General features: G+C 37.7%; 1 protein-coding gene and 1 long non-coding RNA gene across 2 annotated transcripts in view; one reads left to right on the forward strand and one right to left on the reverse strand.

The window, feature by feature from the left end:
* The window catches only part of LOC142082259 (uncharacterized), a 150,618-nt gene that overhangs the window by 115,427 nt on the left and 10,009 nt on the right, over window positions 1-25,182 (forward strand). The window lies entirely within an intron of this gene.
* Window positions 1-25,182, reverse strand: part of SYNPO2 (synaptopodin 2) — a 95,914-nt gene that overhangs the window by 57,722 nt on the left and 13,010 nt on the right. The gene's annotated exons all lie outside the window — the stretch shown is intronic.

Consider the following 25,182-nt stretch of genomic DNA (forward strand, 5'->3'; position numbering starts at 1 on the left):
GCATAGCATATAACAGCAAGGGAGGGGGAGAGTTTGCTGCATACAAGATAGATCCTTACAAGGCACTACGCTGTCTTTTAACATTTGCTTGTAGTCCAGCTGGATATTTGTAACTAAAGTGTCTTCTCAAAATCTCTTGTAATAAACCGAATAGAAATCAAATCTTACTTAGATGGCTAACTTACTTAGATGAAGTTGGCTTAATTATGTCAGTTGTCATTACAAAGACTGCAGCAGTTTCAAACATGATGCATAAAAACTGAAACTACTAACTCTTGAAGATACACCAAAAAAATGTAGTGGAATGGAAACTCAGTTTCCTGGCCAATTCTGACAGCATTTTTTTTTTTGCCTTTCTAGGCAATTTGTTTTCTCCCTCTGAGCATGATAGTAACTTTGCATTCCGTGGTATCACCTTCAGAAGACCCTAATTATCTATTCTTACCAGAGAATCCCCTTGCTCTGTGATTATTCTGAATTATTCCTTGTCTTATGGTACATTACAAAAAGCAGAAATACCTGAAAGCATGGTATGCTGTATGATTACATAGCCTTCATAAGGTGTATCTGCTCAAATTCGCAATTCTGAGGGAGACGAGGAAGTCATCAACTAAGGTGAACGCACACAAGGCACTGGAGCTTGCTATTTCTGACTGTTACTGTTAATGATCTCCATCAGGTTCAAGGCCCTTAGACTTCTTTCCTCCATACCTCTGCTTCTCATTTTTCTGTAACTCAAAATTCATGATGACCCATGCCAGCCACCTGACTTTCTGCAAATATCTTTGTTTCTTGCCAAGCCTTCCCCTATGTACAAAATGTGAATTACTCAGTCATTTTTCAGTACCTATTTTACTCAGCAACATGGGGGGAGGGAGGGAGGGTGGGCTACTTTTAACCCGAATTCTAGGCAAAATGATTTAGTTGAGATTTTTGAGCTCTTCTCGCCACACCCTATTGTTCAACTTGAGCTCAGAAAATTATTCTGGTCTCAAAAGCTATGTATCACAAGAAACAAATACTATCTATCTAAAGAGGTTGCCCATACCCTCTGTAATTCTGCAGTTCCTAGCATAGTTGTCACTGGAGTTCCTTCTAGAGATGATTTTCCACCATGGAGGAAAACTTTAAAGGTGTAGGAAAAAAGGTGCTAGCTTCGTTCTTTATTTCTGTGGGAAATGGGGGAGGGCACGAGGATAATGGCATCTTATTTTTTTCCGTCCATGCCTATGTGCAACACGCATGTATCCTGGCCTTGCAGAAGCAAATTAGTAAGTTATGAGAACAATAGCATGAAGGCAGTCACCCTATCATCAAATGCGGAATAAGTTGGCATGCAGAAACTTTTCCATTCAAAGTATTAAGAATTTTAAATTATTTTAATAATGTTCAAAAGAAATATGAGAAGTTCAAGCCAGTTTTGACTACCCTACAGTATTGTGCTTAGAAGAGCTGAGGGCGAGTTCTTCAAGTTATGAACTGAAAAATTATTCCATTTTCTTCTGGAACAACATTTGCTCTCTGCACCTCATTCTTGTCTGTTTTCACATTCAAATGAGATGAAGTGAGAAACCTTAAGCACAGATATTAAGAAGTTTTCTTACAATTAATCACTGAATAAGAAGCATCTGGTTCTAAATTTATGAGAGAAATCAGAAATGAGATGACATCTTAGAGCAGGGCTATATCTTAACATAAACAAATAACTCTTGTATTTCTTTTGGAACTCTGCTGTCCCAAGCCAGATATGAGAACAAACAAGACATTAGTTATATTTCCCAGTATGAAAGTCCCTTAAAGCAGTCTACTGGGAAAAGTGGGTCTGAAAACCACTGGCATTGTCTCAGCCTAAGCTGTTGGGGTTGTGATGAATTAAAAAGGACAACATTCTAATTTTAGTAGAGTTTAAGTAGACTTGTGAGAACTCAAAAGAGGATTGAGCTTGCTTACTCATACAGAAATGACTGTTAGTTGTGGGTTTTTTTTCGTTAGATTAGATGAATATCGATTAGGACATTGGCACACATCCCATAGTCTTTTCTGCAGATAAGGAGATGATCAAAGAAGGGCAAAAGGCAGGTATTATCCCTTTCTATCTCTCAGTACAGCCTGAGAGAGATGAGTTGTAAGTGCAGTTCCAGCAGGGAGCTTGGCAACCATCATGATGATCCTACGAACAGTTTCCTTGCATGTTATGTGTTCCTCTACAGCGGATTGCACCCAATAAGTAAATGAGACCTCCGACTCCATTCCCTCATCAGGAATTTATGTCAGTGTTAGAATGTAAAGGATAATAAGCTGGATTTGACATGCAGCTGGAAAAGGCATTGGCTGTGGAAGCTATATGCAATGCAGAAACCCAAGAAAAGGCAGGGCAAGAGAAATATCTTTTCACTTACCATCTATGTAATGGCAACCATTGTCAACCATCTATAGAAAAATGTCCCTTTACTTAGATTTTGCTCGCCAATCAAACATTTCCCTTACTTTCCACTTAAGGCATCTCTAGCTATATTTTGTTGAATCAGCAGTATTTCCTCTTTTTAAAAGAAATGAGTCAAGCCCATAACAAAACATTCCTCCCTGTTTTTCCTTCTTCTGTTTAGCCGAAATGTGCAGGCTTGTTCTGCAAGCACAGACTTCAGCATTTCTAAAAGCTAAAGGTCAGCCTGAAATCTCACAGCATACTTACTGTACAAAAGCCAAGCCAAGGAAATGTTGAAAAAGTCTTTGGAGAGCATTATCCTAAAATATAACTTACAGTCACTTCAGTCCCATGTGCCTCATGGCCTGTATTTTTTTTCTTTTTTTACAAAGGATGTTATTAATATGAATTTCTTCGTATCCTGGAATCTCAGAATAAAACAGATTTAAGAGGTCATTTTTCCAATTCTTCCTTTTCCACAAAGAATGGGGATATCACCTTTTAGGTGAACCTACATTGGCTGTTTTGAACAGGTTAGATTGTTATTTTTATTTAATGGTGGAGTTAGTTTATTTTTTCCTTAGACTGTATTTTGCCCTGCTTTTGTGATGTGTTCTTAAGGTAATCAGACTAGGTATTGAATACATACTTTAATATTCTATAATTACAGTGGATGGTCTTAGCAGCACTACCTGTCCTTTGTAATCCTGTTATCAGGGAACACACTGGGATCTCCCTGGTCCTGAATAGGCGACTTACCCTGATGATATTTATTGACTTTTTTGCCTGCTTATCACTGCTTAAAGCTATCAGGGAGAGTTCCTCTCTGAAATAAGTATAGAAAAATGTAAGTGCATGGACACTCACACACATGTTCAGATGACTACAATTGTTGCTGAAAAGAAAACGCTTTCAACAAATCTGCTTATAATTGGACCTGTCTCAGTGCTGATTCTTCCAAAGCTGGCTATAAAAATAGATACTAATTCCAATCAGAATTACTCATATTCTGCTGTGAGAGAGTGGAACTTACTGTTTATTATCTGTAATATTCTCCACAAAAAGTTGAAAATAGTTGCGCAAACTGATAAAAGAAATACATTCTTTCAGTAGGAAAATTGTACTGAATGCATCTCGGTAGTACTTGGACAATGTTTAGTGAAACACGAAATTGAACAAGAGAAAGATCCCCGGGAAACTGTTGTCTAAATATGTTGCAAACAAATGGGATTCAGTTTGTTTGGAAGCCTTGTTCCTCATGGTGCACTAAAGCTAAACAGCAGGAGGTGAATCCGTAAATCATGTCAAGAAGTAAAGCAAGTTGGAAAACTTTAAAGTCATTGTGTACGAAAGTCCTCATTAGCTCTCTAGTAGTTTTTTGTTGTTTTGTTTTTTTTTCTCTCCAGATAAATCAGATACAAATAGACATGCAATATGGGGAAAAGCTTGCAATGGCTACCATGGGAACAGAATCCACCCTGTATACAGCAGTTTCACATTCCGTTTAGAGACTATAAAGTCTTCTTTCCAAACTTTTGTATAAGCTTCCATTCTGATAATTTTCTATGCTAGAACAACTGTAGTTAACATTACTTGTTGCCTGCATTGTTATATGTAACTCTGCCCTTTTGGTACTCGGCAGTAGAAACAGCAGCGCTGTAAGATCCTCTGAAAGGATTGTCCAGATTTTTATCCTCAGCTCAACAGTGCTTGACAGTTTGTGTGTGCAAGGGACTTCTGAGCTTCAACTCAAGCTCCAGGCCTTTGAGTTTCCATCATCACTACTGTAAAAGATAAACTTATGATTGGCAATCAGACCATGCCAGCCCAGATCTGGGATGTAGAACTCGTGTAAATCCACAAGGAACTAAGACTCAGCCAGACACCAGGGTGCCAGACAGCAGGCCTGATTCTAGTTCTCTTTGATCTAGTAAAATTACTAGCTGAACTCTGTAGAAGTGATACGTGTATAAGATTAAGGCAATAATTTTTAATGCTTTACATCTACATTACAGTTTTAAAGTTTAACAAGACTCAGGTTTATCTCTTTTTTTTCTCTGATGGTGAACCACAGTTCCCTGTGCAAGGCTAAGTTTATTAACTCTTACGATTTTAGCATCATTGTATCATTCTTACCTACTCACTAGAGTCTCCTGCTGCTAGAAAGCCCTTCACTCAGCTATTTTCCTCTTTTTCCATGTTTATCTTTTATGTGGGTACATTCATTCCCAAGATATCTTTTTATCTATTTGCATATTCAACATGATATCTTTTTTTATTATTTTAACCTATGTCTCCTAGAAACAAAAAAAGAAAACAATCATGTCTACGTGTGGTCTAGAAGATGGGAGAAAATAACTGCCAGGTCTCTGAGCACAGAGTCTCTAGGTAGTTGATTTATTCTAACTTGAACTAGGTCTACACAAAAAATGTTGGTGGCGTAACTATTTTGGATAAGATTATTGGGGGGAAAAAAAAAAGCATGTATCCTCCTTGAGGTAAGCACATTAGGAAACTCCAATATAGATGTCACTATATTGTCCTAAAATTTCTTTCAGTGGCATAGTTTGAGCACCTCACAGAAGGTGCCACTATGCTACAGAGAAACTTGGAGATATCCACTGGCACAGTTATGCTGAAATAGCTGTGGAGGCAGAGCTCTTCTCCTTTAGAGAGACCCTAAATTTAGCAGCTGTTTACTGTCTCCTAGCCCTGGTAAAAGCAGGGCTTTCTTTGAGGTTCCTAGTCCAGAAAGGTCAGCAATGTCACTGCCCCTTTGCTGAAGATAGGAAGGAGTAAGATGGCCAGGCCTTGGTCCTATATTGTACGGACAAAAGAAAGATGGTGGTTCCCACACAGAAAGTAGTAATGCCGTGCAATCATCTGCGTCAGTGCTTACACACAGGTGGAAAAGAGGGTCAACACCTAGATCTAACTATTATTAGTTAGACTAACCCCTATTATAAATTTTCCTTTCTAGACCCCAATTAGCTCCTAGACAAGAACAGTTTTGCAGTTCTGCATGTTCATTCACCTCTGGCCTTCTCAGAATTTCCTTTGTAAGTCACTGATATTCCCCTAGATGCTTCTGCAGGCAAAACTGCAAGGGACTTGCCAAGGACTTGATGTTTAGAACTTGTCTGGGTGAATAGTAAGCCAGAAGAGCAACGGGGCATGCAAAATGAAAAATTGCCACAATAAGCTGAGCAATTTAGACTTCAAGACTGGGCCCAGAAGGGCAGGAGAAAGTAAACTTAAGCTTATAATTTCTTAAAGAAACTGTAAGTTGAAAGTGAGATGAAAAGAAAATAACCTCAGCTTAAGTTGCACACTCTGCTAAAGAAATATATTGTTTTGTGGCATGAAGCTCTGTACATGAATCCATCTCTGAACATTGAAGAGAGATGATACAACCTTCCTGCTATTGTTCTGATGAACAGTCTATGTGAATTTATTTTTTCCACATCTCCATTTCTAAATCCTATGAATGGAAACCTAAACTCATGGCAGTGGTAACAAAGCATCTATACCTGACTGGCTCCAGATTTTAACTGCAGAAACCTATCTTTTCTGTTGTTGTTGTCACTGGGACTCAGCATTTCCCCAGTGGTTTGTGTGAGGCTGTTGTGTACGTTTTATTCTAACCTATTCTTTCTTTAGTGTATACAGAAGTTTAACACTTGAAATCAACTTCAGCAGATTAAATTTAGAACTCAAGTTATGATTCTCTTGCAAAAGGAAAAAAAAAAGCTGTGTTTTAGATGCTGAGAGGATGTGCTTTTTGGACTGGTATAACAAATACCACCAGCATTAAGTTGTAGGGTCTCATGTGGTCATATGAAATCGATCAGTTTTGTGGCAATAGAATCCATATAAAGAAATTTTGACTTCTATTGGCTCTATTTTATGTTTCACTGTGCTCACAAGAATGTAATTGTGTACGAGCTGACAGTTATATGTGCTGTGGTTCAGCCAACTATATCAGCATGAATCTAATTCTAAGCAGATAGCCTTTGTGTTAATTAATGCTTGCATATTTATATAAATTATGTGCTTGAGCACTCTGCTGGGTTATGACTATTGTTAGTGCATGTCATATGCTACTTCTGGCTGAGAAGCTAGATAGGAATTAGTATTTATGAGTTGTAGATTCAGCCCCAAAAGATCTGAAAAACAAAACTTCCAACAATTTTTGAGAAAAATGGTCTCTCGTATGCCTATGCACAGCATAACACTCCATGTTTTGTTGATTGCTTATTTATATATCCACAGTACATGCATGTATATTGTTGTATGTATATTCTACAATTGCTGTTGTATATCCTGTGCAAAGATGCTTGTTCTAGAAACATAACTAATGCTAATGTTACAGGAAATCAAATATTATGATAAATTAATACTAGAAGCTTTATTCCTTACAGATGTTTAGAAGAGGAAGGTAGATATGATACTTGTCCTTCATTTAATTACGAACTTTTAAGTATGTAGCTTTTATGGCTTCACATTTCAAAGTCACAAGCATGGCTGTGAAAACTTAAGTTTTGCCTTCTGTGTATATGTCCATGTAAACAGCTTATATGCTTGGAAATGCACATTGAATTTGAATGAACTAAAACAAATCTCCTTGCAAAACTCAATTAAAATTGCTCTGTTTCACTTGGTTCCACATGAAAACTGAAGAAACAACAAAGCGATTTCAGGCTTATTTGAAACTGAGCTAAGGTTCTCCCTAGCTTGCTTATTTGTGAAAAGGTGTGTGCTACTATATGAAATGCAGTACTAAAGTCTGTTACAGATATTTGGCATTCCATCAGGTGATCCCCACAGGAACATTTGCTTCCTACAGAAAGTGAAACCACAATTTTAGAAACAGTGTTAGATTACTTTTCTGTTTTTAAAGTGTTTTTTACTTTTTTTTTAATCTAGAATTTAATGTTCAGGCAAGGTTACAAGCTCTTTACACTGATGGAAAATTAGTAAGATTGAATTGCTTTCCAGGGCTCATAATGGGTTCCTGTCTCATAATTCAATGAACAGAAGTATTTTTGCAGCTAGAATTTGAACTATTAGAGGATCAACTGATTTTATACGCTGTATTGTAAGTGTAGTGGCCGCATTATGCTTAGGATTTATTATATGAGGAATTTGCTTTTAGCCTTGGGGATAATTAGCACTTCACAACCTTGAGAAAACATACACATGCTTATGGACAGAAGATAAATCAGAAAATCTCTGTTTTGGTTAGTGTTTTATCAATTGAATCTTCTGTCTGCATCATCTTTTTTAAAGAAAAGGCCTCCATATCTGACAACTTTTGGGAGGGGGAGTTTAAGCTGATTTCTGTGGCCGTGCTTAAGATATTCAGAGCCTGAGATTTTACTCTATGTGCTGTAATTAATCTACACTGGTTTGGACGTGGATTATTATTGCAAATAATCACCAATGTATATCCACTGTGAAAGTCAGAGGAGCACGTAACAGTATGTGGTGCTCTCAAGTAAGAAAATAGCATTAGTTTGCTAACTAGAAGACAGAAACAACAACTATAATAAATTAGATATTATCATATTGGAGGATCATTTGCACATTATTTCATATGTTTATATTCACTCTGGATTCTTCTTGAAAGTACTGAACAGTGATGATTCTATGATGGAGTTGGGGATCTGCTGACACTTTGAACTTTAGAAATGCTTGATTTCTTTATCTGTTAAAAAGTTAAGTGCTAGGTAGGACTGTTTTTTTTCCCAGGATGAGAAAAGATGGATAAAAAGAGGTTAATGTGGATATGAAAAGTAAAGCTATCATTATTAATCAATTTCCATGAGTATCTCATTGGACTGAGTCATCTCCAGTGGGACTTCAAAAACCTGAACAATACAAGGCCTGTATTTGATCAGAGCAGCTGCTTCAGAAGGAAGGAAAAGGGGGTTGGGAATTTAAATGGGAATTGCAAAACTATGATCATTAAAGATCTTACCAACTTTTAATAAACTATATGTGAAAGCCTGAGCGAGCAAGGCAGGGACCAAACCAACAAGATTTCTTTTGACCTCTAAATAAAAAGAAAACAGCAGTAATTAAGGTAGTGGTCACCCACAGGAAAAAAGATTTCACAAAGGGTGGTCTTTTGTTTGGGTTTAGGTGCTCTGTATCACTATGACAATGTGGCGAGGGCCATAGTTTGTCTTATGTTAAACAGCCCTGTATCGTATTTGTTGATCTTGTCTTAAAATGGGTAATAAATCCAGAGTAATTCCTCACAGTTCCTCTTTAATGATTGTACAGTTACTAGTGGTGGCAGTAATGTTGCCTTCTTTTTTTTTCTTTTTTTTTTTTTTTTATGACTTGTCCAATTCCCCAGAGAGCTTTGTGGTTTTGCTCTTCCATTCTCTGTTCCTTTTTTTTCCCTCCTCTCCCTTCAGGCCAGCTACTTTTGGGAGGGACAGGAATAGCCACTGACTTGAAGTATATGATTTCATCTTCTAATAACCCCAGGGAAGATAAAAGGCAGTTTACTTCTGAAGAAGAAGAGAGCGGGAGATCTCGTCTTATAGGAAAAGATGGTTTTGTTCTTGGATTTAAAACAAAAATGACTCTGCTACTCATTCAGGAAGAATGCTTGTGACTGTACTAATTGTTCTTGTTGACAGCACATATTTTTGATGTTGTGGGATAGCACAGAGGAAGGTGTCTGCTTTTACAGAGACAACACTGAAAGGTTCCTTCTTGCCTAACGCACAAGTTGCTAGTCAAACAAAGCTTTACGCAGGCTCCATGCTGTCTCCTCTGTAGGATGGTCTTGTGTATGAAGTAAACCAGGAAAGAGCAAAGTAGACATTCATTACTCCTGAGATACTGAGATTCTCACTTTATTTACAAATGCTAGGATTTTTCTGTTTTATTTAAAAAAATATATAGATAGAATACATATAATATATAGATAGAACAAATGTCTCACAAAAGGGCTTGCTCTTAAAGGAATAGATGTGGCACTCCATACCGTCATTCTTGATCTTGTTTTTGATCTAGCTGCTAGCGTACTGCACAATTCTGTACCTGCTTTGGGGCTTGAACTGTGATAGAGAGACAAAGTTTAAGAAAATGTGACCAACGTAAAGATGAGTTAGTGTAGTCATAGTAAAGGCTTTTTGTGTGTTAGAGGAAAGCAGGCAATATACTAGTGCCGGGTTACAAAGATGAACTTGTTTCATGTGGCTTTAATCAAATCTGGGATGTCTGGAATTAAGGGTCATCACCCTGCGAGGCACCTTGAGAAGAATTGCTGTTTCAAATAAGGCCATTGCTGACATGAATGTGGACTGAAAGTTATGCTTTGTTAGAAACCAGGCATAACAACCAAACCAAACAAAACCAGAAAGAAAACCCACATATCAACAGAATATCTCAATTTGTATTTTACAGTAATTTATAGTACATTAAAGAAGGAAGATCATTTCATTGTCCAAGAAAACAAGAAATTTAACTTGTTCAAGCACATCTAATATATTATACAGTAATGATTCCCAACAGTTCTGTAGCCAGGCCATCCTTGAAAAAATTGGCAAGATTTGTTCTCTATTGTATCCACTTCACCCTGCTCCTGAAATTGGCTGCAGTGTCATCCTTGCTTCTGCTGACTGCCGCAATAGCACTGAGCTTGGGCTAATAAATCTGGTTCCACCTGACTGAACGTGTCCGAGCGGCTCCTGTGTCCCTCCATTGTGCTCCCCAGTACTCCCAGTTTCAGGACTGTGATACAGGGGCAGATGAACCAACCTTACACTGAACTGCCACAGCCTGACAGACCTCACACTGTGGGGCTTCATAGTATGCCTGGCTTTGTAATATGCTAGACTCCCTATGCAGAGCCACAGCTCGCCAGGTACCACAAACTTCCTCTAGCAAGAGCTCATTTTAGGTGGCTGATAGGTCATGGTGCATTGCTCTCAATGTATTTTAATGGGGAGTAGATAAAGATTAATCGAAACTGAATCTTCAGTTGATGGTAAAAGAAGCATATATGAGTTAGGTATGCCAAGGGTCTGCAGGATTTGCATCAGAAGTTAAAGCTAATATTGTTTCTGTCAGTGATGCTGGCTGGTAGCAGTGTTACTTTTTCGAAAAAAGAGATGAAGATGACATTAGAACCCCCAAATTCATGTTTTTGGTCTAGATTTTGCATTCGATTTCATTTTCTGAAATAAAAAAAGTTGGGCATGTACAGCTTAATACAATGCAGTTTTACCAGGTCATGGGTAGTTGTTGCCCACTTGTTGCCTAGCTATCCTGAGTAAAAATAAACAAACCATTCAAGGTAGGCATAGTTCTGTATGATGGGAAGGGCTAAAATGTTGTTCTGGAAGACTTAAATAAGCAAATGAAAATAGGTTCTGACACATTATACTGGGCTGTTCTGGCAGAAAATTAGCCTTGTTTTTTGGCCAAAAAGTATAACAAAATTGTGTTAGGATTGAAAAAATAAACTCGTCCAAGGGAAAAAAGCTCAAAGATAAGACTGCAATAACATATGACAGCACTCAGTGTAATGCTTCCACCAAGCTCTACAATGTCCAGTTACATGTGAAAAAGGGTTTTTGGATTGTTCTGCAAGGACAGGAGCAGGTCTCCCTCATGGTGACCACAGGAGAACTAGCAGCACAGCTACAAGTAGGTCTTCGTAAAGAAATTTCTGTGTGCTTTACCCATTGCATCCTTGTGAGATTCAAATGCAAGTTTTAACAGAGAACTGGAAGCCTGAAGTTTCCAGTTAGCTCTCTTGACTCGAAAGATTTCATGATGAAGGAAGAAGATCAGAAGAAGGGAGGAGGGAAAGCAAGTATCTATATGTGGCCAAAAGATAGTTACACATTTAGGTTCATTTGAATCTGAATCTCTAATAATTTAAATTTGAAAATTTAAATTTGCGTTTATGTAATGTGGGATACAGAGAAAACAGAAGGAAAATGGCAAACATCTTCCCAGTGTTTTCACTTCTTCACCATTGTAAGGGAGCTGTGATGCACACTCTTGAGGAAGCCCCAGCCATGTCTGGGTGTTTGCTCTTTGCTAGGAATGACGCTCCTGGTGCTGTTGTCAGGCAGCTTGTCCAAACTTCAGTGTGCACCATGGATGCTCTGGGCATATGAAAGGCAGTGGCCTATGTCATGGGATGGCATAGGCCTGACTTGTACTGAGTATGTTTTTGATACAAGCACATAAAACACTGCAGAGCACATCTGGGGTCTCCTGCTTTCCAAATTTAGCTGCACAGGAGGAATTGTAACTTTTTTTCCCCAGAGCATTGAATACAATCCAGCCCTTCCAAACTGCATGCTTAGAACATTTATGTTGTATGAGAATTTGATACACTGTCTTGAAATTTATGTACATTACTATTTTGTGTACAAATGTAGTAAATCAGTAACACTAGTAAATTCGGTCTGAAAGGTAGCTGCCAATATGCTTTCTTTAAGAGTCTAACAGACCCTTTACAATCCTCCTTATGGACAAGCAGTGAAATAGCATCTGTGACTGCATTCTCATACTGCACTTGGAATGAAGCTTATTGTCATTTTGGATCAGCTTGCAGTTACATTATCGAACCCAAACAAAGAAATCTAGACAAAAAAATTTCCTAAATAGGACAAGATGGTTACATCGGTTAATGCTGTAGAATTCAATGTGCTGTAGATTGCCAGGATATGAGTATATTTTCGTTTTTACTTCTCCCTGCCAAGCCTAGTTAAATACTGAAGCATACTGTAGTTGGATATTGCTATTTGCAAACATCTATAGGTGATTTTTGCTGGGAATTGGCAGCTTTACTTCTGTATTTCACATCAACGCTTTCAAAGATGCGTTTGGCTGATGGTTGTTTCAATGCATAATAAGTAAACTAATTCCATTCAATTTTTCATGTGTATACTGTACTATTTTGTGACTTGAATGGTTAAGCAGTTTATGTATTGGGCCATAAAAATGCTTACATGACTGTTCCTGATGCTGTTTTCATTTGGGGTTTTTTTTTGGTGTGAGGGGAGAAGTGGTATTAGGATTCTTTTAGAAAAGCCTTAAGCTTATTTAAAAAAAAAAAAACCAAAGCCACCATAAAAATCCCAAAACAAATTTGGCATATCTTCAAAGCTATCTCAACTGTACAGATGTGTTCTTGTTATGGAGTCCAAATAGTTTTCTTAGACCCCCCACCCGCTGGCTGAAGTAAACTTGCTCAGCTGCATAAATGAAAAAGAATGTCATACTGAGTATGTTTGAAGGCTTGTGAACCAAGTTTAATCTGCTGTCATTATCATTTATATCTTCTTGTGCACACAGTATTTGTAGCAAAGCAGTTAATACATTTAAATTACTGTTCTTCTGTGTTTGATAATCCTCAAAATCCCAGACAGAACTGTAGTCTTCATCATGTAATGTGGCTTCCCAGTACCTTTACCCAGAACAGTTTCTTTCAAATATGCCTGTTCAATTCTTCCTTAAAACACCTGACAGATGAAGGAATGAGAAATGTCAGGAGAGATGTCTATATGCTGGTAAAGTAAACAGGGAGGAAGCACAATAGAGCTGTTTCACATGGTAGAAATTGCCAGAAAGAGGACCCTAGCACCACAGATATTTGATATATGTGGAAGGATAGAGGAAAAGGACCAAAAACTCAAGGGGAGAGTAGAAGAAAGTAGGGGAACACCCGGTTCAGGAGGTAGCTTAGCCTAAGCAATGCAGGATGTTTGAAGACAGATTTTTAGACAAATGTTATTTAGAAGTGGATTATTCAAGGACAGAAGTTGTATGCTCATGTCTCTGTATGCGGAAGGAAATCGGTGCAGCACACTACAGGTGTTAGAGCCTGGGGAGGGACCAGGGAAAGGTGAGAGATTAGATGAGGCTCTGACTGCAAAATGAGTTTAGAACTGATCCACTGAGTATCTCAGATGTGATGAAAGGCAGGTTTGCAGATAAAAAGCAGTAGTTGGAAACCCAAGGTCATAAATATTTCCAGAAAAAGCTGTATCTGACTCATAAGTTTAGATCCTGGCCTGTAATGCTAAATGGGACTATTCTGTGTGGACTCTTAACTCATCCCTACTCTCCTTATCAGCTCTTTCTATCTGCTGCAGCAATCACTGGAACCAGCTCTTCCACTGGAGCTCTTCAGCATAATTCCATTGCCATTAATCAGTTCTGCTGATCACATCAGTACAAAAGCTAAACAGGTTTCTAAAAAGAGTTTGCTGGAACAGTGCTGAGCTCAAGCTAAGAATTTTGTCCTGGCATCCAAACGCCTCAAAATCTATAAGTGCAAAATTTTACAGCCATCTCGCCCATATTGCAGAAGTCTGAAATGGGTTGAGATAAGAAGTTTGAATATTATTTCTGACTTTTTGGGTTGGATTCCATCTTTAGCTCTTCGGGAATACGCAACTGGTCATACACTTTGATTATTAGTATCTGTTGTCACTCTTATTCTGTGCAGGCTATTTTTTTGCAGAAGTAGTTATTGCAGTTATACAACAAGGTTTGAAACTAGCCATGCTTTCTCTTGCAGTTTTCATTTTGGATATTCTGAGGAACATGCTAAAAAATGGTGTTTTATGGATGTGGCCATATCTTGTATGTGTACTGTCAAAAATGGACTAGATTGCTATTTAGTATTTCGGCTCCTAGCAAGAATTAGGTATTTGTCAGCACCACTGGTCCCTAACCAAAAAAGCTATTACTTGGAGGAAAAAAACAAAAATCTGTCAAACATTTTCAGTTTCTGCTTATGATTGCAAAAAAGCAACCAAAAGAACATTTTAAATTGTGAGCATGGAAATTTTCCTCCAGCAGAATTAGCTGTTAGGTTTTCTTCCATAATGATTGGTTTAAATCCCAATGCTCAGGATATTAACCTTTGTATAGGAATTCACATTTTAGAATGGAACCCAGTTAAGAGCACAGTTATATTTATTAATTTGAACTAACAGAAGTATTCTCACCTGTATTTTGTTCTCATGCATGCTGAAGTACATACTGAAAGCCTAGGACTGTTTGTATTGCTTTTCTAAATTGAAGTGTTTAGGCCTCCAAAATACACCAAGTTGGAGTTCTGCTGGTGCTGTGTGTAATTTTGTGTTGCTACGAGCTGAGGTTGCTAAATAATGCATAGGAGAACTCAGAAACCTATAGAATGGAGCAGTAAGAGGAGGCAGCAACAGGAAAGGCACTAGGGAATAGAACTTAACTTTCAAATTGTATGTGTGACCTCTGTCAGTCATCTGCTTTGCACTGGGAAAAATATAAACTAAACCATTGGTCTTTTGCAAAGTTTGAGAACCCTGCATTGCAAAAACTTGTAGTTTTGCACCTTTGAAGGAAAGGGGAACTCAACTGCAAATTCCAGAACGGTTTGAGGTAACATTTTTATAGACTATCACTACATGTTCTTTGGAGTATTTTTCTCCAGATACAAAATGTATGCTGCTTCCTGCACAAACCTTTTTGAGAAGCTTTCCCTTCAATTCTCTTCATTAACTTGGGTTGTCTTCATTATTCTTTTTTTTAAGCAGGAAATCATAATTCTAGAATACCACCCAAAACCCAAGGTACTTTTTTATTCGACACTAATAAGTATCTATGTTGTCTCTGTAGAATACTGTATTGTTCTCCTGAATATATGACCTAACAATCTCTTGCAATATATGACCTTCTCTTAACTATTCTCATGTATCAATACATTTTTTCACTGTGATTTTTTCACTCAGACATAACTACCTACAAAATTTACTGTCAAACAAAAGAAGTCTAAGCAGTAGGAGAATACACAAATACACATTGTTCAAAAAACCCACTTGTCTCAATTACAAGCAGTACTTTGTCACTTATACCCAGTTTCTTCCCAAATCTCTGGCTTTAGTATGAAGTGCAATGCCTGTTATAAATGAAAATCAGGTATTTGCTTGCTGATTAATACCTATACCACTGCTGAACAAATTAAATCTACAGTCTTCAGGAAATGCTCAGGATACTTCCTTTTAAATAAGAAAATCTCTCTCATTAAATCAATTAGTTACCACTTAGACGAAAAATGATCCAGGGTATCTGAAGGTATTAGTAGACTGTTGGGTTATTTCTACTCGATTAGGGTTATATCCTGGTCAATGATTTGGTCAGGATATTTTAAAAATCTGAAGTAATTCTTCTAGAGCAACCATTGCCCTCCCTGCAGGTGTCCAGCAGGAGTCCTCAGCAGAAGAGGGGAGGAAGGTTTTGCTCACAGTCCTATTCTCTCATGCTGTTGCTTCTGTTTTCCTTTCATCCACAAACTAAGGCGGCAGCTCCTCAGTCTCTAGGAAATAAGTGCCTTGCTGCATCACTGCCTGCTATGGATCCTGAAAAATGACCAATGTCAGAGGGGCCAAGGTGGGCCAACGCCACGTGTGCAACCCTAAACGCAATCATGTCCTGAGCACGTTTGGAACTGCGCAATGCAGTGTCTCGTGTTAGACAGCACTAATAACTCAATATACTATAAAGCAAATCTGTGAAGACTCTGATCTCTACAGTCATACCCATTTCTGACTTAGGGAGCCTGTTTATTTTAATAGTTCACTTAGTTCTACTGATGCACTCTAATTGAATTCAATTGAATTATTTCCCTGTCTGCTGCCAGCCTTTTCCCTCCCGCAGCTCCCTGGCAACCAGGTCCAGGATAGGCCTTTAAAAGCAGCACAGACTCTCTTCTGCAGTCTTTTGCCATATCACTCCCCTTGCTATCAGGCAGAGCACTAGACAGGCAAGGAGGAGCCTCCTGACCCACCTGGCCTCCCGTTCCCAGCAGCAGGACCCCTTGCCCTCCCCTCCCAAATACTAACCTTGCAGGTCTCCGCACTGAACAGCACTGTGGGACAGTAGTAGCAGCAATAACAGTTTCACCCATGCATTTTTTAAAATGTGAGATCTACAAAATACATTTTTAAAAAATCCGTTACAAATATCCAAATTCTAAAATTCTGTCTATCCAGTCTACTGCAATGGTAAATTATGGCTGCAACTGTAGATCTCTCATCATCAAAGGTACCTCATAAAGCATCAGCAGTGCATGTCCTCCTTTACGGTATAGCCTGAGCTATGCTGTAAAGCATAGAGTCATCTGAAGTTATGCAAGATTGTTGGGTTTGCAAAAAACTGAGTGCTTGTGATACATGCATGAACCTTGTTTGGCCAGGACATTTTCAACTGATCAAACATTAGCGGGGTGGAAAGGGCTTTGCAGCATTTTCTCTTTTAAAATTTGGCTTTGAAGACTACAGGATATTCTACATATATTCAGAAGAAGATTCAAATGCAGTTAGTCTCATGACAATTTGAAATGTTCAGCATTCCTAGGAATGGGAATTCAGATACATGGACAGTCTTGCCAAAATACTGTCCTGTTTTTGCTTTCCAAATGTGAAACTCCCATTGAAATCACTTGGTTGCTTTCTATTAACTTCAGCATCAGTTGGAGCAATCTTAGAAGGAACTCTCATGGAAAAGTTCCATAGTGCTACAAGCATGAGAAATGTAAAAAAAAAAAAAAAAAAAAATCCTACTAGCACTTTTGGAAACTTTAATTTATATAAATGGCCAATATTGGACACGCACTTTCACATCAAAATGAAGCCATGTAATAGTTGTTTGATATTTAAGGGAGTACAGAATATGCCTTGACTACAAGTAGTGAATCCAGCAAATTCCTTTACAATATATGTGCACTAAGGACAAAGTAAATAAAAATCTTTGAAAAATATTAACACCTTTGTGTTGTAACTGACAAATTATTGTCTTTGTTTAGAATGGATTAATTGTAAATTATTTATGCATAGTATTCTTTGGACTGCACACTAAGAAGTGTCTTCTTCTGAAGCTACTCACTTATCCCATGAAGTTTTATTCCTTTAGGGTGGCCTATAACTTTAAGGCGAAATAATGTTTTTCAGTATACTGTGTTTCCCTCCAGCTGGTTTCTACAGAATTTTGGCAGCCACATGCGACGATTAGCATGGTTGCCCTTCTAATCTCACACACTTTAAATAGACAAACCATATTCTTACAAAAACTATTACAGACTGTTCAGCAGATCTTTAACTATCAAACTGTGTTTGACTATCACAATAAATAGAATATCCTGACCGTATTGCTTGGGGTTTAGATAAAAACATCTAAGCGCTTAGCTATTTACAGAGAGGATTTTATAGCAGACTCTTACAGTTCATGGTGCTGTGTACAAACTTCTCTTGCTAGAGCAGCAATATGTAAACAGCTAGTGTTGAACTTAAAAAAAAATTTGCATTTCTCCATGTCTTGCATGGAAAACGCTTGCTAAACACTCAGCATGCCTCACCCAGCTATTGCATCTTGAAAATACATACACCAGCTAGCATGCACTTCTTCTATGCATATTCCTAATATTAACAATCACAAACCCTATTAAAACTTAGCTTTGTGAGACATAACACCAGTTTCTCTCCCTTTCGTAAATGAAAGATAGGATACTTGAGTGTTGCAGCGCACAGAAAAGCAGAACCTTAAGTGGCATGTTGGAGATCTGATTTCATATATAAAATTGTAAAAACTAAGACAGGGTTTGTAACGAAAGGATACAGTGATTACTTGGATACTGCCTCCTACTTTCTGATCGGCCTCCTCTTTGAATGGCACAGTGAGCAAAAGCTAGAAGGTATGAGACTACCTCTTTCAGGTCCTTATGTTATGCCAAAAGTTTCAAATGCTGAATCTTAAACAATAATAGAAGTTTAAGAGGGAAAGGGCCTTTTTCTGTCCTAACTTTACTATTGTATCCTTTAAGCTACTGGGAAAGCAATGCAGGGAATAATACAATATGATACAATGTAGCATTTGCAGTCTCTAACGTCCACAGCATAGCTGCTTATGTTGTTAATGTTGTTTTATTTGAAATACTTTTATTATTGCGAACAGTTTGACTTACAGTGTAGGGGTTTTGAGGAATTTCCAAGAGCTGAAGTATGCGGGGTGCAGTAGAAGAGTCACGTTATCTGTGCATAGCTAAATGAGTGATGATTCCCAAGTTTGTTGTGTGTTTTTGGCAGTCAGTGATTTGCACTGGTGGGTGCAGGAGCTCATTTGCAGGCCAGACCAGAATAAAGTAAATGTAAAGTTTGCTTATGAAAGGAGGTTTCTGTCTTATCTATAGAACTGAAACTAGGGGTAAATGTTTTATTCTTTCCTGACCTTTTCCCCCTTGCCTTTAAAGCACTGCAGTATTATGTTGATTTACAGCATTCTGAAAAATTTGATATTTTTCTCTTTAAAACTGTCCTTATCGTGCCCAAAACAGAAGATAATTGGGTTTGGTTTTATTAAAATCCTTTCTGAACTTTTTACACTGTAGCTATTCTTCTCAAATGAGTCATACAATAACCATTCCCAGTTTGTAGCCAGTTCTCCAAAGAAGCAGAAGAAAAAAGAAACAACTTCCTTTTAAGGGAATGAGACCTGTTTGTAATGATAAACCTCCTTCCATTTCTATTTGAAGACATTCTCCATAACCCAAGAATTGATAGTTATAAAAACACTACCTACTTTATTTGGGTTACAAAAACATTCATAGCTATAGGACATTGTTTAATGTTAGCCTAAAGCATCTGTATATACACTCACACGTAGGGGTCCTGTTGAAATTATACATGCGACATGTCAAACGAGCAGCTAGTTTACCAGAAATCTGTAAGAAGCAGCTTAGAAATTGTTTAATTTCATTTTACTTAATATTTTAAATAAATGAGTTTAAACAAAGAAGTATTTAATGTTTATGTGGAATTAAAACAGTTTAAGAGTATGTAGTTGTATAAGTAAGCTAACACAGCAATTTCTGTTAAAGTGCTGTATGATTCCCAAAACTCATCACACTGCTTGAATGCTAGAGTATTCACATGTTCTTAGAACCTGGGAAAACATCTACATGTCACACATCGCTGCAGCAATTTCTGTAACCTCTGAAAACCACTGTTATTTTAATAGCAGCTATGTTGTACATCTTCTCAATTTCTATCCATAGAAACTGTAATAGGTATTTAGGTGCCCTCGCTGTGCATTTTGTTTTCAGACTGTGGTCCTTCCAAGCTTCTTCCATTAGCCCTGCAACTAGTAAATAACAATTTCTCTAGTACCACATGAAAAGAGATTTAAACATTAAAAATTTGGGATTATTTGGTTTTTTCCTCTTGTGAGTGGAATCACTTTGTAATCCAGAATATCCAGAAATGTATTCTAATTTTAATGAAAGCTGTAACTCAGGTAAGAACCAGATTTTAGCATATGTCATGAGACTCACAATACATGTTAAAAAAGCCATGGTTATTTTAGTTTTTTTTTAAGATACCTGACTATAGGTAAAATTTTTTCAAGATATTAATTTTAAATGTGTAAAATGGGTGTTATTGCATACAAATTAAAATGTTTCACTGATGTGTTACTTAGATGGGAAATAAGAATAGAGTTATAAACTAGCTAAGGGCTGAAGGGGAAAAAACCCTGATATTAAATTCAGACGCAAAAGCAGAGATTAATTGTTTAAGTTGTATTGCCAGCCATTTAACTCTGAACCCCTGACACTATGGTTTGTTAGAGAGGTGGAGACAAGAGAATTCTTTGTAACACGGATTTATATTACCAGAGGAGCTACAGCAGACTTCTTCTGTGCTGTTAAAATAAATTAATCAAAACCAGCAGGGGAGCGTCCTTGAATTACAATGGTTGCATTATTCAGAAACTGTAAAGATTGAATTTTTAAGGAAATCCAAATGGCATGTAGCTTGGGAAAGAGCCAGTTGTTTTTTAATGCTGCCATTTTTAACAATTCTTAATGTAAGAAACTGGAGTATTGTTTCAAGCAGATCTTTGGCATACATTTTCTATGATTTTATTTAATTATCTTCCTCTGAAGTATTATTATTGTGTACTAACCCAAGCATAATATGGCATCTCTCATCCCAGATAGATTCTGAAGTACTTTAATGACCTCTGGCCAAAATCTGTGCCAGCTTTAAGATGTGTTGGCTAACTCAAGGATGCAGTTATATACACAGAAGGCTGCAGCCCACACATTCATGAAATGCAGCAATCCTATAGCAAGAGCACCACTATGTGTGCCTTCTAAGACGTAAAGTAGTAACAATTTTCCTAACAAAACTTTCAAAGAGGAAAGCGATACCGGGTAACTAATGTAATCAGATTGTAGCACAAGTTGGAATTTGCTTGGGACACGAAAAGTAGTCTCTCTCCTGCAAATGGATTTTTAAAAAGAAAAATTACTGCAGGTGGTACCCAGGTACACATTTCTTGTTAGGATTACTCAGGGGCTGACTCAGCAGGGACATGGCCACGTGCTGAATGCACAGCGTTAGCTTTCTGCAGCACTCTGGTTTTGTCAAGAAGGAAGGGCCTTGAAAAACAAAATCACAATTTGAAGTGGTATTATTTACATTTGATGCACAGTTTTTAGTTTTAGCATAGATACAATTTTTATAAAAACATACTACTAAACACGACAGACAAATGTCGCCACTGTTGCTAATTCCATTAAGTGATGCATAGCTCACAAATGCAGCATATCAGTCAACTGTGGTCTACCAATGAGCTAGTCCCACATAGCAGATGTATGGATACATCTCCATTTCCTGAAGACAAGGAACTGAATTGTGCAAGTGTCAGTACCTTAAGTATTTTTATAATGGAAGAGCACATGTAAAAAGCTTTGTGTTTTTTAAGGACATCATAGTTCCTGTGCATTGTAATTTCAGTAAACTTCCATGTAAATGTTAAGGTCAATTAGTGGGGACAGAATTCTCCTTGCTTAATTAGTTTAAATTAAGTCCTGGATTTTGCTGCTATTGAACATTCATATTTTGAAAACTTAAAGATCTGAAACCTGCTATAAGAGTATGATAGTTCCGAAGAATACTGTGTTACCCCAAATTACAGTCATATTCTCCCATGTAAGCTGCTTTTATTCCCCCTGAGCTTTGTTGAAAATGCACTACAGTTCTAGCGTAGCTCCAGCTTCTGGAGAGCTATGCCACAGAGGTATGGCCTATTCTATGCAGCGGTATTGAAATAAATGTTAGAACCTGAAGTCGTGATAGGCTTCTGTTCTTTTGTCTCTTCTTCCAAAACTATAAATAATAGAAATAAGGATTAAGAAAGATAATTGAAAAATGCTATAGGACTAAAATAAAAAAGATTTTCAAATCTTACGCAGATGTTAGAATAATAGTAAGTTTTAAAGAATTTTCTAAAAATAACAACAAAAGAAACAAGCACATGCAAATGAACAGGATAATCTTGAGTGTATCAAACATCTGGAAAATATAAGCGCACATAAAAGAGCTCATTTTAAGGATTTAATTTAATAACTCATCCGATTCAAGAAGATTAACATGTGGATATAAAATACCTACTTGCCATCAGAATATTTCACCCCAACATAGTCGTAGAAAGTTTTTTGATAGCCCTAGTTGTATTATTTTAGGACAACAGCATTCCTTTTCATTTTGTGTGGCTACTGTTGCTCCAACTTTGCTACAAGATATCCTGCATATTTTTCACCTATTAAATCATGCATCTAACTCGGTTGCATTGTTATGGCCATCTGGAACCTCCAGGTAACCTTAGTATGTATAAATCCAAAACTGTGCCAGATCTTCATGACTTGATTTTTAGAGTGAGCACTGCCTTTACTACATAAGAAAGCAACAAACAACTGTATCTTGTATGGAGTTAAGAGGCACTTTTTGGAAGTACTTCTGAAATTAAGGCTCTGGCAGCTACAAAACAAAAATCCTCCATGTAGTATTTCCCTTTGGATCTATGGAAAGTGCTTCAACTCCCAACAAAGGTCAAATACTAGCTTAAAAACATGAGACACAAGCAGAAGAAGAAATGGAAATCACTCTGTCTTCTCTCATATGCCTTGTACTGCTTTCAGAGCTTATTTGTGAAAGAAAAAATAATCTGAAAGAACATCTGACAATATGACAGCATGGTATTCATGAACGATTGTTCGAAGGAGTGTCAGGAAACCTGTGGTAATGGCAAAGTCAGCCCTGATCTGCGGCACTCTTCTAAATGCCAAGCACCAAATAAAGGGAGTAGAGGCTAGGAGGAACTTGTGAAGGCACAGCTAGAAGCTGAAAAGACATTTATGTGGATCAGTTCTGTAATTTTGTATTTGTTCCCAGAGCAAGTGCTTCTGTATGATTCACATTGCTATATATGTTGGAAATTGATGGGTGGTGTAGCTCCTTATCTCATGGCACTGTTTATAGTTGTCTGTTTAAGAAACTTTTACAGTCAGACACAAATTTCAGCATACTGGTGATGTAAGAAGTCATTTAAAAATCAACTGAAGATCAAGAGTGGCATGTTAAGCAACTGAATAGGAATGTAGAAATGTACGGAGCTCTTTTTCACCTAAAAGAAGGTAATCTGACTCACATTGCCTCAGAAGACATAACACCTCTCTTATTAATATAATTTTGAGGGAAAGGTCCTGTTATACGAGCTGCTAGTATCTTCTCAAGTTTCTCTGGGAAGCACACTTTTTAAGGATTGCGTAGTCTTTAAACAGATGTCACAGGTCAGCACCTTCATAAATTAAATTCAGTGTCAGAATCAGTGTCCAGTTTCCTTTCCTCTTTATTATTTTGCCCTGAAACTTACCTTTTTCTTATTAACTTAAGCCTAATAATTAATTTAAAGAAAACACACAGCAAGAGCATTTTAATGTCACTGTATCAGAGGGGATTCCTTTCCAGTTCTTTTCTTTTTGCATGGAAGAAACCAGAAATCTGCACATTGAAGTAAACTTTATCTTATCCTCTGTGCCTGAAGAAAGAAGCCTTGATGCCAGACGTTACTGTAATTTGTGAGAAGAAAGAGAAGACCAAGTCCAACCGCTCCTCCCATGCCCGCCACCTTGTATTCCACACGCATTGCACAGGTATCTTACTCTGTGAAAGTGTTTATCCGTGACTGACACCACAGGAGTGCAGCAAAGCTTTCTGCATTAAAAAGAAGAGGGGTCCAGAGATGTAAGGGATGTTTCAACAAGGACAACCTCAGCGGATCTGACAGACACGTACTTGCTTCACAAGAACCAATATTAGCTGAAGAATGCAGTTGGGGTCTGCTGCTGAGAGGATTTTGCCTTAAATACTCCTTAGCTGTGTGCTCAGTCCAAGCGAAGCAGTCATACGGATATATTTCTGACCAGTCAAGTGCAGTTGTGGCAGGATCTGTATTTGAGATACTGGTTTAGATCGTGACTAATTGTGTTAAAATGATGGAGAAACTAGAGGTACACAAGGCCTAAGGGAGCCAAGTGAAATAGCCAAAATGAAACCCGAGCACATGTAAATATCGTCTGGCCTGAGAGTATCTTACAAATGTAAAACTAAAGAAATCAAAAAAGTTCAAGGAAGCTTTTAAATGAAAGAAACTAAACTCACTTGGGCCAATGTATAAGTATTGCTTTAAGTGGCATGCAGGTATAACATGAGATTATGGGAATCCTTAAGGGAGAACACTGCTTTCCATAATACTACAAAGCTATAAAAACAGAGAGGACTTTGTAGCATATTGTTTCCTCTCCCATTAAGGAGAAAGATATACAAGAATCTTACAATATAAAAGGGACTGGCAATCACAAAGGAACCTATTCACACAGTATTTTGACCATGTGCAAACCAAAGATGATCTCCAAATATTAAACTCAGTCCCAAAAAATCTGTGGATTACTAAAAATATTATGCTCATTGGAAACTGTTGATGCCAGACAAGTCTTATTTGAAGGCTTACTCGTAATGATCCAATGGAAACCTATTAGAAGAAGCTTTTTAGCTAGATAACAGACAAGCAAGAGGCGCTGCATAGGCAATACGTAACTCCTACAGCTATGACTGTCATTGTGTGTGCATCCAGCATGATTGATCCAGTCACTGAAATAAATTTTTGTGTTCCTTGTTCTTGATGGAACACACCTGCACATAAACATGGAACAATGAATATTTTCCAGACTTTAAAAAAAATGTTTGAATCCAGAGCAGTAAAAGGTTTTGGGGAGAGATTTGGTTTGGCTCTCATATTAGGTGAGCTCAATTGCTACGCTGTTGCCTAGAACACCTGAAAAGAAAATATTTTTCATAAGAAGGGTTGCTTCCCACCCTTTTCAGTTTCATGAAACATGATCCTATTGCTGCCTCTCTATTTTTATCCCAGGACCCAGCAGCTGATGAACCGTGCCAGGGTTTAATTCTTCAGAGCTGGATGATGCAGGAATCCAGAAGGCCTGAATTCAAGCCTGATTTGAACAGGCCAATGCATCTTTAGTTTTCGCTTGAGTCAATTAGTACCCAGTATCAATTTGTGCTAATTCCCAGTCTCTGCAGCTTTTCCAGGCCTCACATGCAAATCAGGCCTGGAAGCAAACAAGTGAATGACCCAGAAGGCTGGTACGGGGCTGGGCACCGTTGTTCTCAGGCCATGCATTTCAGTGCTCCATTTGTTCATGTAGTAACACTAAAAAAAGTGACAGGCCACAAAGATAACTATCTCCTCAGGCTTAATTATCGTACCCTTTGTACTGTTCTTGCCAGTGTAGAAAAAGAGGCATTCATGGTCCTCTCACTACATTTACATTCACTGGATTGTTTTTCACTGTTTCTGTAAACATAGAGGAA

This window comes from Calonectris borealis, chromosome 4, assembly GCF_964195595.1.
Source record: "Calonectris borealis chromosome 4, bCalBor7.hap1.2, whole genome shotgun sequence".
Lineage (NCBI taxonomy): Eukaryota > Metazoa > Chordata > Aves > Procellariiformes > Procellariidae > Calonectris > Calonectris borealis.